The sequence below is a fragment of the Cupressus sempervirens genome, chromosome 3 (genome assembly GCF_028749045.1).
Source record: "Cupressus sempervirens isolate cs-2001-9-10 chromosome 3, ASM2874904v1, whole genome shotgun sequence".
NCBI lineage: Eukaryota > Viridiplantae > Streptophyta > Pinopsida > Cupressales > Cupressaceae > Cupressus > Cupressus sempervirens.
In genome coordinates this window covers 796,931,158-796,936,800 of record NC_143120.1, presented here as the reverse complement: position 1 = coordinate 796,936,800, position 5,643 = coordinate 796,931,158, and the positions used below count along the sequence as shown (strand labels likewise).

Below are 5,643 nucleotides of genomic sequence, written 5' to 3'. Positions count from 1 at the left end.
AAAAACTTATCGTGTCCAATGGATGGTAAGGGGACATGTTGGGATTAGTTTTAGGGCTACTTCATTTTTCTAATAGTAAGCATTTTGTTTTCTACAATATAAGTTTATTTTTTTAATGAAATCGTTATACTTTGGCAATAGTATACATTTAAATATTATCATAAATATTAAAAAATAATTATTCAATGGATTATTATTATGAACTTGTCTGATGCTCTTAAATGACAAAAAAATCGTATGATACATATTTCCATCCTTTCCACTTGCCTAAATCAAGTTTAAATGATCATCTAGAGAAACGATCAGAAGGATTGATATATGATCGAGACAAAGAAGAATAAATATCTAAACAAGTATGGTAGTGCTAAACCTAACACATCATTTCATTGTTATATTTTAACATTTGTAGTATAAAATATCTTAACCGAGTTGACCTAATAGTCTTGTAAAAGGGTAAAAACACAAACATGTGTCACCTTTTATAAAGAAAAAAGGATATTAAAATGCGACTGTTCAACTTTAATGACAAAAAAATGGTATTTGTGTTTAGAATTTGAAGATGATGTAAACTGATGAAATGTGCAGGATTGGATGAATTTTATGCCTATAGCTTTTATAATTTTTTGAGTAAGAATTTAATTACTTTTTAAAAATTTTGAAGTCTTTTTTTTAACTGTAAAATATATAGGTTGTAGTTCCCATCAAACAAGTATATGAAAATCATCTTTTTTTATTATGATTTAAAAATATCTTATAGATGACATGTATCGCTAGGGAACAAAAAAAGAAATAATTATTTTGTATGTATATTTTCTTTGTTATGAGTATTTAAGGTCGACCTTATTATAATCCAATAATTTTTTCCTCCTGTCAAAACTTCCCTATCAAATCTACACCTCTTTGAAAAAAAAAAAAACATATTTGTGAAGAGGACTCTTTCCTCTAGAGATAAATACAATTTTTTTTTTTTTTGATATGTTTTACTATTTTTTTCCTTTTTTGAGGGAGCATCTTCTGAAGTGTTGAAATATCAACTTATAATATTTTGAAATTATAACATATTATAAATAATCAAAATACTCATGAATTTATATAATGATGATATTGAATTTGAGATCTATTAAAGAGTATGTTAAGTTTTTGAAAAAAAAAAGGTTTTTGATAGAGAAATGAGATTTGACCAAAATAGGTTTTTGTATCCTAAAAGGTGACAAAGATATGTGATTTTATCGGAAATCCTATATGGTAATATTCAATAGTAATGTTTTTAAGTCTTTTAGAGCATGCCACTATAAAAGTTTCATGGAGTGATAAGGTCTAGATGATCTCTCGTGAAAATCCTCTAACAAGGTCACATGTAATGATGTGTAACCTTTAACAAGGCAAGCTTCTAATAGAGCTCACTTCAGAAGAGTTCAATTTTTGGGTTGCTTGTTCATTAGCGGTTTTTCCCTTTATAGGGTTTCCACGTTAAATACTTATGTCAAATTATGTGAATTTTTATTGTGTTGCATATTTGTTTTCATGTTTACTACTTATTGCTACAACTCGGTATACACTAAAGGTTAATTATGTAATTAGACATAAACATAATTGAATGATTACTCTGATACTCGCTATATTAAGAAGAAATATGTTTAAAAGTTGTAAGTATTTAAATCAAATTGAATCTTAAAGTCTGATATGTTTATCGAGCTATTGATATGAAAGTGTATAAGGTTAAGTTTGTGAAAAAGTGTTTAAATGACCTATGTGATAATTGATTCACCCCCTAGTTATCCAAATCAAACAATTTTCTATTTAAGTCATTAACCAAATGATAGTTTGGAAGCTAATGTGTGTTATTCTTCAACGATGTTTATGATAAAAATATATCAGTTCAAAATGTAAAATATAAATGTTTTTATTTATGTTGCTGTCTGTAGTTTATGGTGCTCCTAAGAGAAGATTTCGATTACGCACAATCTTTAGGATTTTTTACAATATTTTAAATAATTTAAAATCTAGATAATTTCATTTTTTATAAGTTAGTAGAGAATTATGGATATATTTGAATGTGTTCTCTCTACTAGGAACCTTTAGTTTTCCATGTGAACAATATTTACACTTGAATATTGAATTCCTCATAGCATTTTTGAATCTCAATATGCTTAAAATAATTCAAATGGCAATCATAATTTCACTATAAATTTACCTCACTATTGTAATGGTTATTTATTTCTAGAAATTTAAGAAGAAGACTCTGAGCTTTTATAGATAAGGTTTAGCATAAAGAAAGTTAGCATTCATTATCATTCAGATCCATCAAAGTTGGAATAAATAAGGAAAAACTTATATGGCCAATATTTTGATAGAGGTAGATATAAGGACTCAGGTATGATATGGAATAGAAAGACTCAGAATACAATGACTAGCATGATGCAAGAAGTTACCACACAACTATGATAAAATGGTCTTCTATAAAATAAACTATGTAGAAGTATACCAAGTTAAAGTGGTAGTCCATACAAGCCAAATGTGTAATAGTAAAAGGCATAAATAATAATATAGTTTTTTTTTTTTTCAAACTATAGGGTAAGTTAATTGACTCAACCCTGAAAACCAACATGTTTAGAAGAAACAAGCACAGAATAAGTGATTGAGAACAAAAATCCTGATGCATGCATACTTAGTTGGTCAACTGGAAAAGTGGTTTGTAGTAATAAACTAAACATGTCAATGCCCTTGTGAGAATTACATGTTAGGATTAGTTTTAGGGCTACTTCATTTTTCTTATAGTAAGCATTTTGTTTAGTATAAGATAAGTTATTTTAATAATTTTTTATGAAATCATTGTACTGTTGTAATATTATACATTTAAATATTATCATAAATATTTTTTTAAAACATATTTAATGGATTGTTATTATGAACTTGTCTTGTGCTCTTAAATGACAAAAAAAATGTATGATGCACATTTCCATCCTTTCCACTTGCCCAAATCAAGTTTAAATAATCATTAAGCTTTGGTTTTTCACACACCTGTGTGTAAAGCCAATTTTGGGATGTTTGCATAGAAATTGAGGTGGAGATTAAGTCAAAATAGAGCCCCCAAAATATTAGTCCCTAACTTAGTTGGGAGGGACAAACAACACCTTTCAAAAATAAGATCATAACTCTATTTATTATTATTTTGATTCTATATGTAGTTCTTATGGATCTATTTATCATGATTAAGACTTCTTTTAAAGTGTTGGATTCAACTCATATATACATCAGGCATGCTTGATCTTCATAAAAAACTTATTGTGTCCAATGGATGGTAAGGGGACATGTTGGGATTAGTTTTAGAGCTACTTCATTTTTCTTATAACAAGCATTTTGTTTAGTATAAGATAAGTTCTTTTAATATTTTTTTAATGAAATCATTGCACTTTTGCAATATTATACATTTAAATATTACCATGAATATTAAACAATAATTATTCAATGGATTGTTATTATGAACTTGTCTCGTGCTCTTAAATGACAAAAAACACATATGATTTGTATTTCCATCCTTTCCACTTGTCTAAATCAAGTTTAAATGATGATTAAACATTTTTGTTATCTTCTTCAAAAATTAAATTTGGGTCACTCTATGTTGCATGATATATGTTGAATATCTCTTTGTTTCCACTCAAGCAATTCAATTCATTGAGCAAATGGCTACCTAGCTCTCAAAGTAAATGTGAGAATTTACTTATATTTATTTAATAAATTTAAAATTACAAGATTGTTGTCATTAAACAGTTTGATGGATGAGATATTTAGTTTTTATGATGAGTAACTCCCACACTAAGTTAGTGGAGACCTATAGAACTATACTAGTATATTGTAAATACCGTTCACTTATGTGATGATACTTTTAATAAATAAAATCATCATCTTTATATAGATAAATCACATTTCTTGCTTGCAAGATGATTATGGTGCCAAAATCTAACAAAAAATAATACATTAATTTAAACTACATCTATATATGCTACTTTAAGACCATTATGAAAGTTGAATTATGAACCGATACAGCTAACACTTACGCTGACACTTATGTCTAGACCTTAAAACTATTCACTTGTTTTATATACTAATACCTCCATTTCATTTGAAATGAACATAATAACTAAACTTAATATAGAACTAATATAATCCATGCATTTAATTTTTATATATTTAGAATGAACATATTATTTTATTTATTATAAAATGAAATACATTTAACTTTTAATTTTATTTTCCTATAAAAACATTTCTTAAACTAAAATTTATTTGATAGTTATTATATTGCACACCAAGCTCTCCCAAAAGAGACCCTATAATTATTTTCTATTCACAAATATTATAATTTCACATTTGAAAAAAAAAAAATCTCAATCCAATTAGTTTTATGTAAAACATAAGTACGCCTCTCTGAACAAACTCGGCCCCAATTGGCTTGGAATGATCGGGGTGTGCAGTCGTGAATGCATTTTGGCGGTTGCAGCAGCGGCCACGGACCTGCTGTTGTTTCACCTGTGCATTGCTATGAGAGTGGGTCATCATGGGTCTTTAACCGTGGGCATTTTCGGACCGCCTTAGGGATGATATTAGTACGGTTTTTGGCAAGTTTTTACAATATCGTGTGTTTGAGGTCTGCAGTAAAAAAGGCATGCCAGCGGTTTCCTGCTGTGTTCTCTTTGATTTTGATCTTTTCTTCTGCCTGCTAATGTAACGTGTTCATTATTTTGTGTCTGTGCAGCCATTGACCGAAAACTCCGTGGTTTTGGTTATGCTTGCCTGGCGACGGCAACAGGAGCAATCTCCTCCCTGAGTTTCAAATATTGTGTATTAAAATTTTGCCCTTTAGTATTTTGATATTTTTTTTAGCTTTGACTCTGTATCCTGCATTACTAGTTATCATTTTCATAAGGCCAGAGCAGTGCCAAAGTTAACAAATTTTGGGTTTTGTGTTGGACTTTGATAATGTACATCTTTCCTTCAATGAACAGCAATAAATGAATAGTTTCCTTTAGTCTGAAATCACAGCAAATTTATTGTACTTTATGGTCTACATTTTAAAATTTTAAACCAACCCTAGAATTTGAGCCACAACGTAATCAACATTTTCCCGTCCCAGTCTGTTCTGTGGTTATCTATATTGCCTGGTAGAACCAAAAAGAACGTATGTAAGGGATTTACAACAAATTTATGTAGTCCATGATTGTCAGATGCAGTGGATATTAGCATATCCATTATAATTACAATTTCATAGTCCTCAATTAGGCAAGAAACCTTCGAAGAGAAAAACAGAATGGCACAAGTAGAATTAGGATTCAGTCACATAAGAACTAGATGCTCAATACACTTCTTTGTTGATCTTTCATTTTCTTTTTATTTAGATCCAATGAGTGCTAAGTGTTCCATTTATTCTCATGAGAGATGGATTCATGTTGAATCACTACTCATGAAACATGGGTCATTGAGTTTGACTCAAAATCACACAGTTAAATCCTGATATTCACATCACAATGACATAATCAATTTTATGATTAGTATGTGTGCTCACAGTTTTAAAATTGTCGAGGGCACATAGCATCAGATTTTGTCAAATCAGAAGTCAAGCTCAATGCCAAATTGGCCATAGTA

The 5,643-nt window shown here is 29.1% G+C and overlaps 1 long non-coding RNA gene across 2 annotated transcripts; it reads left to right on the top strand.

Annotated features, from left to right (window-relative positions):
* The first annotated feature begins 4,387 nt into the window (after positions 1–4,387).
* Positions 4,388–5,037, top strand: LOC149569192 (uncharacterized). Of its 2 annotated transcripts, none has more exons than XR_016362723.1 (2): positions 4,388–4,607; positions 4,757–5,037. It is a non-coding gene; the product is annotated as an uncharacterized LOC149569192 (long non-coding RNA). The 2 variants fall into 2 exon arrangements; XR_016362722.1 differs by having other exon boundaries at positions 4,390–4,664.
* The last annotated feature ends 606 nt before the right edge of the window (positions 5,038–5,643 follow it).